The sequence below is a fragment of the Temnothorax curvispinosus genome, unplaced genomic scaffold, assembly GCF_003070985.1.
Source record: "Temnothorax curvispinosus isolate PA1 unplaced genomic scaffold, ASM307098v1 QBEX01004695.1, whole genome shotgun sequence".
Classification (NCBI taxonomy): Eukaryota; Metazoa; Arthropoda; class Insecta; order Hymenoptera; family Formicidae; genus Temnothorax; species Temnothorax curvispinosus.
The window spans coordinates 123322-138570 of NW_020214475.1; the positions used below are offsets into that span (position 1 = coordinate 123322).

Sequence of the window (15249 nt, forward strand, 5' to 3'; positions counted from 1 at the left end):
CCGCAAGCCGTCTTCAAAACGCGCGGTTGCTTAATGCAAATCGACGTCGTCGTCGTCGCGTTTTCTATTCTTAACTCGCGTTATTACCGAATTCTTAGCACCGATATTATCGAAGATAGTGACAGACGAATTTAGAAATCGCGTAGCAGATACACTTTCCGCGAATCAAATTTTTACACGTTCTAGACAGAGAAATTTATCCGCGTAAGAAGATGGCGTAATATGTTAATCACATAGGTATATTGTTAGTAATATAATTATTGTATTTCTACTTTTTTTTCTATCGTGTCTGCCGTCGAGATCGATGAGCGAAATGTGCACCGGAACGAGTGCACCAGAATCACTGAGATTTCCTCCGAAATCCTCCGTCGTGCTAACATCGTTCGCATTACATAAGGAAAGTTTTGATTCGCCTCCCAGAACGCCCGGGGAGTTACTTTATACGAGGAAATCGATCGCGATTACGCGGCACGAAGAGAGACTTTCTACTCGTATATCGCTTGTATAAAGTTCAGCGCCGTTTCACGATTCGTAATTGCTGCACGTGTTATTATCGAATCCACGTTACGTCTGTATAGAGAGACGTTACAATCGGCTCTTTCGAAAAACTGTCGTAAAATATTGATCCCGTCGAAAGAAAGTACGTGTCGTACCAAAATGCAGTAAATTATTTACGGGAAGCGGAATGTTGCAGAAGGAATAGGATATCGCAGCATCTCACTTCTGACATCCCTTCCGTGTAATTATGACTACTGCACGAGTGGTGCTGCAAATAGAGAAAAAAGTATACGGGTTCCATATTTAAATGTATATTTATTTTTTTTTTCAGTTTTTATTCTTTTCTCAATGTGAAGACTTGGTTGTAAAAATGATGTTCTTCATAATCGCGATATCAGGATGAAGAAATACCGAGAACACCTTATTGACCGTTTGACAGATAAGAATATTTCATTTAAGTATTTTTCTCTATTTTGCGTCGAATTGAAAACGTTGCGTGATCGCGTTTCCGGCAAATGAAAACATTCTTTCTATATATTCCCATTACAAGAAAGTTAGCCGATCGATCCTCCAGTCCTTTGTGTACGCGGATCGATGTTACGCTCTTAGGCGTTTTCTTTCTTCGTCGCTCTCGCGGCTGGTTATCTTCTCTCTTTCTGCCCGGTGCATTGATCCCGCGAGAGATCGTAGTCGTGTAATTAACTCGTTATATCTATCTCGCGACCCGGCATTACGTAACGCTTCGTCCCCTCGCTCCCATCTTCTCTTCTTCCCCCCCACCCCTTTTTGCTTCTCAGTTCCTTTTCCGTCGTTTCTGTTTTTTCTCGTCCGGCGTCCGGCATACCCGCCGGATTCGCCAGACGCTTCGAATGGCTTCGAATCGACCGCGAGCTTTCTTGGTGCTCGATTGCCAGCGTTTTACCGGCGAATAGGGATTTTACGAAGAAAAAACATTGTACCTATCTAAAATAGCTTTCTTATTCCGTTTTGCATCGCAGTATCGACTCCGAATTTATCGAAGAATACGGTTATGAATGATGAATAACCGCGCTAAATAAGAAACGAGCAGTCATTGACACTCGGTGCTTAAATCATAAAAACCGAACATCGAAAGTGCAAGAATAGATGAATTTTTTCGCATAATTATCACATATATTAATGATAAGATATAATTATTAATTTTCTCTCTCTCTCTCTCTCTCTCTCTCTCTCTGTCTCTCTTTCTCATCTTATAAAGTTGAACCTTGGAAAATAATCTCATCCGATTGTAAAATTTACATTTGCTGCTTGTTCGACGATTTCGCGTGTCTCTGCACATGTCCCAAACGTTTATATATTCACACGGCAAGAAGGTACGTCCCGAAAGGGATGTAGAATCAATCCGTGACAACGCGGGCTCCTGCCGCGAACAAACAAGCGAGAATGCCTCGATTTCCGGGTGTTCGATTCCCGTGCCACGGGTATTCGAATACCTATTTGAAATGCCGCGACTTCATTCCCGGCGCGCGGGCGGAAAAATATAGCTCGAATTGCCGGTTAAAATGTCAAAATGGCAAAGCGGAGCGTGGAATCGATGACAAAGAAAGCGACGACTCGTGAATGAAAATGAGGCGAGGCGGTTTGTTTTCAAAGCACAGCAAACATGAATATCAAAGGGATTTTCGAGAAACGAGGAGACTTCCGAGGTGCGAGATTTACTTCGCGCGTATAAATTTCAATATTCAACAAATCTTGAATATAAAAGTTAATTCCAGTTCCAGAGGTATTTTTGAAGTCAAAGTGTCATCGACACCTTCGAAAAGTATCGTCGTAAAGTAAAAATACTATAACAATATGTATTGAAATAATCTTTATCAATTCACCGATAAGTGTGAAAAGGGTGCGTTTAGCTTCGCGCATAATCGTTTTAAGATTAGGCATTGTGCTCGCTGGGGAAATTAGGCTAAACGACGAACTAAGCGTCCATAACGCCCCGAAGAGTAAAAGGCTTTTGTCGTGCGCACACGTCATGAGACAAGAGGCGTGAGGAGGGCATGACCGGGCGACAAGAGTCCCTCCTGCACGCTCGTCGAGCCGGTATTCAAAGAGCCCTTTTGCCCGAGGAAATACCGCGACGCAAAGTGCCGCGTGTTTACAAGAGTCCGCGCGCCATTAAGAGAAGACCTCGACACGGTGAGGAAAGGAGGAAAAACTTAAAAAGCAAGCGGGTTTATCACGCGTTACGTCATCGTTGCGTCTTCGCCCTTTGATTTTCACGAGAGAGAGAGAGAGAGAGAGCTCTCTCATGTCACTTCACTAACCGCATAATTATTAATTAATTTACCGCAGGGCGAGAGAAGAACGTTGTGTCAAGCGAGTATAGTTTCGAAAAAAATATGTGTGTTCAAGGTGGTAAATTTTACAGAAGAAGTAAAAAGAGTTGGTTTACGAAACCGGTATCGTTATATAATCGAAGCGTAATAAAGAGGGATGATTTCTCACCGAAACATTGCACGCTAATTATCGCGATAATATCATCAGCGCGATGGTTATTACCGTACGATCATTATCGTAGGCGCCTGTGTATTACAGCGACGTTTATAACGCAATTATCGTGACTTTAGGGCGCGACGCGGAGGCGCGAATCCCGAACTCCGGCATAAAGTGGATCATCAAGATCGCAATCTCGGCTCTATGGGAACGAGATGGTCGTTCGATCGGCGCGTCGTAGACCGATTCATGCCTATAACGCTGATCGTGCCCGATTTGGTCTTTGCCCGAAGTCGGGCGCGAGCAGAGTTCGGGATAGCGAAGAGGAGAATAGCAATAGCGTACAAAATGCCGAGCGCCGAGTAAAACCGCGCCGCGGTGCCCGCACGTTACCGCACACGTGCAACGCGAACGTCCGCGCGCGCGGCGTGCAAGTTGCACGGTGCAACCGCGGTTTGCACAGATCCCGTCTAACCTCTGCCATTTCCCATAGTCACGCCACACCCAGGCGCTCTCCTCGCTCGTCGGCCGGTGATTAACATTAGCGGCGTTATGCGCCGCGTTTCGCCGCGGAGGGGCAATCCCGAACAAAGAGCAGACGCTTATACGCCGCACGTGCATCTCGACATGCGGCCGCCGCTGCAGCTCTCCCGCTCGTGATGATTGGACGAGGTTTACGCTCCGCGTGTGTACGCGACGCGTGGTGTGCACGTGGAATTGGGCGAAATTTATAATTAAATTAATTAAATTAATAATTATCGCGTAGCGGATTACGTACTGAAGTACTAATTGAATCAGTGATTAAGCCTTTGTATACAACTCCCCAAATGTTGCAAGCTGCGCGCGATGATAATTAGCAATCTATACCGCTTGGCATTTTTCATTAAATTCTCCAAGTAACGAAAACCGAATGTTATGATAAACTACATTGATAATATTAAAATGAGGACATGATACCTAATATTGACTTGTTTGTTGAAATTAATTCAGATCAAAGAGTTAATATTTGTACCTATGGAATAATTGATAATTGTAATTAATTAATAGTTGAAATAATTGGCGTATATGTAAATAATAAAAGAATCATAATTAAATTGTCAATCATTAATTATGAAAATTATTATACTTTGGATTGCAATGTGTCTATAATTTCTTATTAGAAACTGTTAGAAAGTAAAATTTTTCTTTTATAAAAATATTTCGTTTGACTGTAACAGAACATTATTGTTGCTAAGTATATCGTTCGTACCATTTATATTTTCTTTATGGAAAATATCATATTTTTATACATAAATTACGATTGTTATGATGCCTTTTTATATAAGTTAGAATTAGATGAGATTTGTTTGAAAGCGATGAATTTGCTGAAAGGAGAAACTAGCGTCTACCTCATTCATATTTTCTATGGAATTTCATATCTCGCGTTTAGGACTGGCAAATTAAGTCTGACAGAGATTAATCTTAGCGCATTGCCGGACGTTGCGACGCGGACAGGGGATTAAAGCGAGATTCGCCGCGTACCTGTGCGCGCCGGGTGAAATTGCGCCGTTAATTCTCAGATCGAATCGGATACACGAAGGACGAAGGCGGTGAAAGCAGGCAGAATGCCTCCTCATCGGGGGGGGGGGGGGGGGGGGGGGGGGGGGGGGGGGCGGGGGAAACGAAGGGGGGGGGGAAGGCGTCGTGAGACGTGCTCTGAAATAACCGTCTAATAATGCAATGCGGAACAAGTTATTCTGGTAGCCGAGGCCCCTCACTGGGTTAAGCTAAGTGTTTGCCCGCCTTTGCTTTGCTTCCTTTTGCCTTAGCAGCATAGATTGGGACAGGCCATGGATCACGACGTAAGCTCGCAGGCGACGCACACTCGCGGAGTGAATGAGAGAGAAAGAGACTCCCTGATCTGTTACACACGAGTGTTTCGTGCGTGTGCACGTGTGTCGCAGAATGCGCGATGCGCTTGGCTCGCCACACGGAGACTCGCCAAGCACAAGCACACGGTTTCTTTCTCCTCTCTAAATGAACGACGATATCCTTGCGAATCGATACTCGATTGAAATTTATATTTCATGGTATTGTGTCTTACGAATTGAATTAAAAGGGCAATATTAAGCTCCAAAACTATAGCAATTACAAAAATAGAAATATAGTATCTTTAATAGACACTTGTGTGGTAATAATTAATAATATAAAGTTAATTGTGTTTAATAAAATCTAGATATAATAATGTCCGCCTTATTAATTGCCTAATACAATAAAGCTACTTTTGCACACTGAAAAAGACTTCCATTTTTACCTCATTTATGATAAAAGTACTATTCGCGTAAAAAAGCCGATAAAATTTTTCTTTTTTGAAAGAAGCGTTATTCTAAAAATTTTGAAGTGGATTTTGTTCATACGTGTCACCTTATTGGCACTTGTGATCTATTTTATTTTACTTGAAATAAAATGTCATTTGTACATTTCAATCAGTGTTACCCGTCTCTTTATTTGCGCATTTCGGGGTAATGCAATATAATTCTTTTTAGAACGGTCAATTCGATAATTTGGAAAAACCGTTAGCTGAGAGTCGCTGCGGACCATTTCTATCTCTCGAAAGTCGCGAAAAGTCGTGACTCGCCGCGTACGTGAGTATCGATTTTCCCGCGTCTGAGACGTTTCTCTTCGGCGATCTTTTACCGCTCGTATGTTGCACGCGCGAGTTACATATCGCATGGCCGTTTTCTCGATCTCTCGGCGAGCGAGAGGAAGAACGCGAGAGAAAGAGAGAAGGAGAGAAAGAGAGAGAGAGAGGAGGACGGCGAACGATACGAGTCGAACGAAAAGAGACGAGGAGGATGACTGCGGGCTGGGACGGGCGGGAAAGCAAGGGAGAAAAGAGAGGTAATGTCTTCCGCGTTCGCGCAACCGCTTACGGGTTTATACGAGTCGGTCGAGTATATATACGTGCGGCTCGCTGAAAGCCCACCGGTAACACTCTCGGCTCTTACGTAACCTTATTAAGGCACTTCGTGGCGCGAGAGTGATATCTTCGAGCGATCGAGCGACGCCGCGCCGCGCCGTTGTCCGCGTCGCGGTTTCCTTTCGGCTCTTAAGTCGCCGGGGCTCACCGGGACATATGATATCGCCGTATATCTCCCTCGCATACAGGTCGTTCTAGAATCATTAAGAGCGGGTAGAACGAAAAAGGATAGCATGCGTTCGGTACGACGATTCGTATACGATCACGATCAGTCCCGACAGCAATTAAATTCAATTGTAAGATTTCACTTTATTCGAGATACAATTGCATTTCCGAGTTGAAACGAGTGACGGTTAAATATATATTATGTATATATATGTGACAGTAAATATGATACTTGATGAGAAAAGCTAAAAATGCCTGGCAATTGATATAAATAGATACAGATCGAGATCAAACGCGCTCTTCTAATTAATAAATGGACGAACAAAGAAAATTGATCTCAATTCCGCTTGTTCATGATCGTGTGAGCCAAGCACGCTAACAAGCTTCGTTAACAGAAAAGGAACGATGTTCTCGTTTCTTTTTTCTCTCTTTAATAATTTTCTTAATTTAGTATTTCGATATAAATATACATATAATATAAAATAAAGTTTATGTAATATTAATTTATTTTTATTAGGTGCATTTGATCAAACCGTTCAAATTTCAGTAACGAATATCATAATTTCTCTCCGTTCCGTGTCCACGATCTTCGTCCGTCAAGACTCTCCGGAGAGGGAAAGCCACGCTGAAACGTAACGCGAATATGTAACACCGCGGAGATTCGAAAAAGAATCGCCGACCACGCTTAGATCTCTTATCACGCTCCCGGCAAAACTGGTCCAGCAGAGGCGGAGTGCGTGCGAAGCGCCTTTTTCCCCTCACGCCGCCTTTCTCGCACCTTTCTCGCGCACCTTTTTCAGATTTGCGCCTCGCGAATCAACGCGACAACGAGGGCAACACCCTCACGCACACCCCGCTCTCGTTCGTTATCCTCCCGCGCGCGAAACTTGCGTCACATATACAATCCGCGCACACGTGACGCTTAAAGACAACGAATTGAAGTAGTCAGGACTCAGGAGCAGTCGAGATTTTCTTTAAGCCTTATTTGCAGGCGTTTGTTAACTGTCTGGCAAGCAGGCAGTTTTTTTTAAGCTTACTATTTTCAGTCGCTTATAACGTAAGAACACTCTACCTTTCAACATTTTTGTTATTCTTCATCAAAGAGTCGATTTTATATTATTGTTCAAAGAATATGTAGACGAAAAGAGACAAGATAGATCGATAGTACTTTCTATGATGATGTCAGAGGCAAGGAATTTTGTGTTGAAATTCATTAACTAAACTGCAGCCTAGAAGGAAATGTGCCGTATAATGTGTGAACGTAGTAAATTTCCTCTGGCACTTGTCATTAATATACATAGCCTAATCAACCATCAATTACCGCTTTAATGCTGCATCCGATGCATTGGCATTGTACCAGCTGTGTGATCAGAACGTGTATAAAAAACACTGACAAACTCGCGTGAAAATTATCAAACAAAGGAATATATTAAATATTTTTAAATGTAACAACGTAATAATCAGATATTATATAATCGAGATTGTAGTTGTTAATGGAGAAATATTTCCTCTAATATTCATTACTTTTTTTGCATGAATACTTTTCAGACATTTAATCACGGCCTAAGTTTCAAATTGCTTTCTATAAGATCAATGCTATATACGAGTATTAATTTAATGGAATAAAACTAGATAAAATAGTATGAAAAAGGGTACTTTCTCTGAGCATGTCTGTTCACGTAGGATTGATTTAAGATGATTGGCCAGTTGTCTGTAGTGCCTAGATAACTTGTTGTAGAAAATGGTCAATCAGCGAGTCGACACGCCATACGAATCGAAAATCGTATAGACTTCTAACGCGTTATATAAGAAGCGGAAAATAAAACGAAATGTGCGCACGTTTTACGTTTTTCTCATTACACAACGTTATGTAATCCTGCTAGAATCGCAACAGTCGACGATTATTTTTCGTGATTCTCGATTTAGAAATTGTTCATTGTGGGATATCTTTTTGCTATTTTGGAGCAGACATTTATTTAACAAAAACGTGAGTAATTGTTCGCCGCTCTGTAGAGAAACTGGCAATGTGTTGTGTGTGGAACATTGTGTCGTAAAAAAATAGTCCTTGTTTTGTCAAATTTGTTCTAATATGAATTTTTTTCTTCCGCCACTCTTTTTGCTCTTATTTTGCTTCATCATTTACTTTGCTCCTTTCTCTTCTTTTTTTACCATCATAAGAGTACCGATGTAAGCGCGCGCAAAAAATTAGCACGCACACGCATACATAAATCGACGAATCGCCAAGTACACCAAGCTTTTTATTCCACGGTGGTCCTCGCACGGAGAATCCTGGGTTCAATGTCTCCTTGATGAATCTTTCCCTTCTACTTCGCCGCGTAGCCACCGCCATCGTTTCTCCCGAAGAAGTCTCCTGTCCCCTTCTTACGTTTTCTCCTCCTCTTCTCTGCCATATTCTTACCTCTCCTGCCCAATTCCGATTTCATTTCGAGTCATTTCGTCGCGCACTGATTACTTTCTTAAAGACGATACTTATGCGCCAGAAAGATTCGAATTTCCAGTAGGGAGGACAGACAATTCAGATAACATCTAGGTAACAAGCTCGTGCAGTATTAGAGCGGCCGATATCATGATGTAAAAACGCTATGCGTCGAAATATTGTAAACAGGAAATATGCCGCGCAGATTTTGACTGCATTCTGCAAAAGTTTACTTAAAGATCGCATAGTATTATGATAAATAAATTATTTTTTACTTGTGATCCGTTAAAAAAAAAGATATTTTATTTTGTCATATTGAAAAGAGAAATCTCCTCTTAAACAAACTTACACAAAAAAATCCTCCTTTTAGAAAGATAGTTCGAAGAATCGTTTCGATTTATTCGCAGATTTGCATAAGTGGCTTAGTACACGTATTTTTGCGAAATGCGGTATCACTCGAAGTATGTATATGCGAAGATTTTTCTCTCTCGCAGAGAGAGAGAGATTCGAAGTTGAGTACTTCGGCCGGTGAGGTATTTCAATTTGCTGCCGAACTTTCTCCTTCGACCGAACGACCGACCGACGCACTCTTAAGTACGCTCGATGGACAAAACTTTCGGGAGTAACTTCCGTCGGATAAAGATCGAGCGGGGAACGAATTTATGCAGGTATCCGGAGCTCGGAGGTGCGAGTGTGTGAGTAGAAAGAAAATCGGAGTAGAGAGAGACGAATCGCACGACCGAAGGCTCCGTCGTGTCTGACCAATGACGGATTATCTACTGGCAGTCGCACATTTAAAAGAGTTTCTATTTCGAGAATAAACGTCCGTTTTATTTGTGACTATTATATAGTTCTAAACTTTTTAAAAAATAATTTACCATGACTGGGAATATCTATAGATATACCAGGACTCGCGGATTATTTCCTCGAGTTTCTTAATGTTCTGAATAGCCATTCGACCCTTGTCGGAAACCGGCGAGTGCGCCATTCGTTTGACTCTTTTCTTTGACTCTCAGGGACTGGAAGCGTGAGAATTAGGAAATAAAAGTTGCATCGCGCGCCACGCGATTTACGACCAATTTGTAAGAAGGTTCTAATTTTCGTTTGCAAAAACAGGAAACGAATGTGTACGTTCTAAATAAATAAAAAATGTAAACTGAGTATCTCAACGAGATATATATGCGATAAAAGTTGTTTTAGCGGAATAATTGAGTAATATTTAATTTTTCTATGACAATAAAAAAAGCGGTTTTTCGCGAGAGAAAAATCAAGTTAGTCAAAGAATATAAGTATATATATGTATTTAACAATTAATTAATTCAGAGAAATTTAATCAATAATTTTAATCGTTAATTTTGCTCAGTAATATTTAATTCTATTTTACGTTTTACTCAACTATATATTTCACCGATTAATCATATTTAGCGTTTATTCAGTCGATATCATCGATTGCCAATTTCATTAGTCAATAATCATTAATTTAATTACGTTTCAATTACCTTGTCCTCGCCACCGGATTGCTCGTGCCTATCGATTATCCAATAATCAAAGTAATTAATCGCTAATATGACTATTCGCTAATAATTAATACGATTATTTCGCCCAACTTTGTTCCCGCCGTCAGATTAGTCACGCTTATTGGTTACTCAATAATCATAAAAATCAATCGTTGTCTCGATCACTCGGTGATCATCAATTTGACGTATCGCCCGATTTTGTTCCCGCCCGTCCGCGCGGCATCTCTTTTAATTTACCGGCGCCGCCAGCAACTTCATGCAGGTTTAAAAAGTAGACTTGGACAGCTGTTTGAAACTTAAAGCAAGGTCGTAGCCTTACATCGTGGATACATAATGGCCGGCGCGTGCCTGCGTGCATCGAGCGTATTTCAGAGAGCTCGACTGCGCTCGCATTCACGTCCTTTCGAATCGCATTCGCGTCTCTCTGCCCAAAGATACTGAGTTTCACGACGTCAGGACATGTAAATATCAATCCTTCCAGAAATGTAATATTACCGCGGAAACAGTGTCAACAGTGGCGTCAATAAATGTCAATACTGTAAAATAGCGATACGCTGGACCTGCAGCGAATAAGAATAGTCGTAAAATATCCGTTTGTCCGATTCACAGACAATGCAAATTGTAGAAAGTGACAGGAGATTGCTTTGGCGACAAATATTGATTGGAAACGGTTAGAGGGAGACATTGAAGAAAGATAAAATTGGCATTCAATTTTAGCATCTTTTTAATTAATCAATTCTCAATTAATTAGGAATTTTTATCTCAAATACAATAATTCACGCAAATCTAGTTCGAAGTAACCAAGTGACTGTCCTCCGAATATTCAATTTCTCGGTAAATTGAAATATCTTTATAGAAACTTGTGCAAAAAAAATACGAACAATGATTTTGTAAAACGGAAAATCTCTCTTGTTTCGGCCTTAGATCGAACTTTTGGCTCGAAACTTCGCGTTGTGCAAACATTCTTGAGCAATGTGCGCGCGGATCGTTGGAGAGCAATCGCCCATCGACCCACGCGAGCGCGAGCTGTATACGCTCGTATATGTGTGTACCACGACCACATACACGAAGAGGCATCGTTGTGTCACAAGCACTTGACTATAGTTATGCAATCCACCAACCCACATTCATGGTCAAGGCCTGGGTCCTTACTGCTAGCAGTTATGTGTGTGTCTGTGTCTTGTACGTGTGTATGCGTAGATGCCTTAGACACACACGCGTGGTCATTGATCCCACGTGTGTGATGATATTGCGCGTTGCCAAATTGGCATGAATCGATGATGCTGAAATATCAGTCATCTTAATAAGATGCAACAGTTAGATCGCCTCTTTTCATTCGTTTATACAGTCAGATGCTTCACCCTATAATTAATAGATGTCTACTCTAAATGGAATATTTGATTATGAGTAAAATTTAGTTGACTGACGGAAACGGATGTCGAGATGCAACAACTTCCGGGGTTATTGCTTTGATAATTTCTATCGATACCGAATTATTTCCGGGTTTTCCGAAGAAGGAATATTTAAAATATTCTGGTTATTGTTTGAAGAATGAGAAGAGAAACTAAACGTGGTCTAACATAAATAATGTACAATTTTTATAATAAAGATATGTATAAAATCTGCATATATTAGAATTATTATACTTAGAGTATCACTATAGCTCGTAATGATTCACGTTGCTGCAATTCGGGACAACAGGATGGAAGATAATATCCGATAGCTCGAATTATAAAATAAATGACAGGAGAACCGGAAGAGGATACATCGAAAGAAATTGAAATTGATATATTTTCAGCGAGAGCTCAAGTTACGGCACAATTAATGATCCCTGTATCCATTCGCGGCGATCGACATGTGTCAATTAGCGCTCATCGCCCGTATCTCATAATCTGCAACATTGAAAATTGAACTCGCGCTGAGATCACGCCGAGTACCTATACGCCGTTTCTCATATCCTCTCCTGGGTCGCACGTGGCCGCATATCGCGTCGGTGGTGATCGCGAGAGATCGCGGAGGTATATCGCGCGCCAGAAGGAAAACGATAATAACGCGGAAAAGCGGGAGAGGCCCAGAGAGTTGCCCGGCGGTGATTTAATGTAACCGAGTTGCAGGAAGTGAATATTATTAGCATTCGCTTACAGTGCCGTGCCCCACGCGCGCGCATACGTCTTTCTGTCTCGCTCGTCTCCCGCCGTGTGTTCGTTTGTGCGCGAGTATACACCACCGCTATATATACACGCGAACGCGCCCGTCGTGTAACGCACGCTTCACCAACGCGCGTGCAGGTACACACGCAAAAAATACGCGCGTATATGTGCATACGGGCGAACCTAACCCACGGCGGGCGGGAAAGAAAATAACACGCGCGGCGTTCGCGAATTGCACCAGGTGTCCCAGGATGATATCTGCGAAAGTATACGGTCGAGAATATCTTCATGAAATTTAGAACAGGTTTTTCCTTTTCCTGAACGAGAAATTCGACCGAAGTTTAATTATAGAGCTGGTTAATTGATTAATGCAGCTGCATCATAAATTAGATACTTTATGTTTTATAAAAGTAATCTTGTTGCTCTTCGAAAAATAATGGACCACAAACAGAGAGTCTCTCCATTAAAAGTAGCTGTGAGCTGTAATAATTTAATAATTTAATAACTTTTTAAAACTTGTTTTATGTAAGTAATGAAGCATATGTATAAAAATATTAATTTAAAAGACGTCAGATATATATAATCTCTTTATTTACTTCTTTAAATATAAGATTAGAACGAAAATTATATCAGTTTCATATGCAAAAAATCTAAAATATTCTACAATAAACCTTCTTTTATAAAAATATAAAAATTTATAATAAAATTGTAGGATTACATTATTATCAACTGTATAAATTGATCAAAAATTTACATTAGTTGTACCGGAATTTTTTCAATGTTGTTAGCACGCACAAAACAAGACGTAATCTATTAAATTTTTATGTATGTAGGTATATTACTCATTTCTCATTTATTTCACATTTTTGTTACTAAATGTTGCTTATATTAAGTAATAATGTAAAATGTTGATGAGATACAATTTAAATGATCGGTACGCATTCGGCAACACTCCCTTAACATATTCTCAAGAAACCTTGGTCTGTCATCCGATTGACAGTCCGACACATGAATCGTTTAGATGTAGCCAAGGTAACCAAGATTCCTCGCAACAATCGCATATTTTTTTATTTCTTCATTTTATAGCCCTAATATTGATTTATAGCACGACGATTTAAAACCTTAAGAAACAGTTATGATTAAATACATTCCACATTTCTATTTGCTAAAACTCATTTATTTTATGTGACGAAAACACATCCATAAGCTTTCGCCTGCCCCGCCGTCCACCCGCAACGTAACGGCAACCAATCTTCTTAAAAATTTCTGAAGAGGGATACTAGTACATAAAAATATGCATACGACATTTTGCAACTTAAACTCTACAAAGTTTCTACTATGTAATTGTGCATTTAGTCACCGCTGCAAAAAGTACGAATTTCAAACAAAGCAAGTATATACGTCAAGCACTCAAGCAAATTTCTTAATATTACATCTTATTCGAGGCATTCAAAAGTCAATTATTATTCAAACATGCTGAACAAGGTGTCGAGTTTCCTTTATGTTCTCAGTATTGGTGCAGTGATTAACTTATTACATGGGCACACATACCACAACAGTAATTATAATAATGATATCAGCGGAGCAAAAATGTCGAAATTACTGAAATTAACTATTGGAATGCAGAACTTCTTAAGGCAAAATCAACATTATTTAAACCAAAAAATATCGGACAAGACACCGCAGTTCGGAGATAACTTTTGATTATTATAAAAGCAAAAATATCTCCGAACTGCAGCGCCGGTATGGCTAAAGCAACCAGAGCCGCAAGACTAAGCGAAGTGCCTCAATTTAAAGTATTACTAATCGAAGCTGGTTCCCTCTTTATGGATATTCCATTATTCGCTCTCGTCCTTCAGGCGAACGATAAAATAAATTAGAACTATCGGACCAAATCATCCCACAAGTATACTGTCGTGGCATGGAAAATAATAGTTGCCATTGGCCGAGTGGAAAAGTAGTCGGTGGCAGTAGTGTGCTAAATTTTACGATAGCAACTAGAGGCAGCGCCGAAGATTACGATCGATGGGCCGAGATGGGGAATAAAGGCTGGGCATACCAGGACGTCCTCCAGTATTTCAAGAAGCTGGAAACAATGGATATTCCAGAGATGAAATCGGATAATGACTACCATGGTACCAATGGACCAGTACACATCACATCCCCGTCATTTCATACCCCATTAGCAGAGGCATTTCTAGAAGCTGGCAAGGAACTAGGATATTCACTAGTAGATTACAACGAGAAGAACGAAATAGGATTTTCATATCTGCAAACCACGATCATGAATGGCACTCGCATGAGTATAGCAATAGAGCGTACTTGCATCCAGTGTACAGTCGTACCAATCTTTATTTAACTAGTAAGAGCACGGTGACAAAAGTGCTAATCGATCGTATTACAAATCGAGCAATCGGCACAGAGTTCGTCGAGAATATAAGCAAACAATACGTGTGTTCGCGAAAAAAGAAGTAATTCTATGTGCAGGTGCCATTAGATCACCGCAATTATTAAATGCTCTCCGGCATCGGACCAGCGAAACATCTTACCGACCTAGGCATAAACGTAATTCAAGATGCGCCAGTCGGTGAGAACCTCATGGACCGTTAAATGTAAAAGAAACGCAGAGAGCCAGAAAAGAATCAACTATAAAAGTAAAATCCGAAACATTAATGAGAGTATTAGAGTAAAGAACTGTTCTATCCTATAACGCATATTATAATATGCTAATTTCATCTCTCATCGTCTTTTGACTTATGTAACGGCCATTGACCGTCGAGACCTCGCTCAAAAATTAAAGGGAAACCTAGACTCGTGTCGAGGGCGTTCCTACCAGCCACCATTATTGCACCCGCCTGCATTTCCGGACACACGCGATGGTATACGGCCGCATCTCGGCACGGCACACGCAAAATGACTACTCTGAATCAATCTCGTTTAATTTCACCGCGGCGTGACCATTTCGCACCAACACGCGATTTTATACCGCCAGGCGGTCACGTTGCACCGATTATTCATCTCTCCTGGCTAGAGTTTCGCCCCCCCCCCCCCCGA

The 15249-nt window shown here is 40.9% G+C and overlaps 1 pseudogene; it reads left to right on the top strand.

Moving 5' to 3' along the window:
- Positions 1–13668: 13668 nt before the first annotated feature.
- LOC112453807 lies at positions 13669–14805 on the top strand (annotated as a pseudogene).
- Positions 14806–15249: the final 444 nt, after the last annotated feature.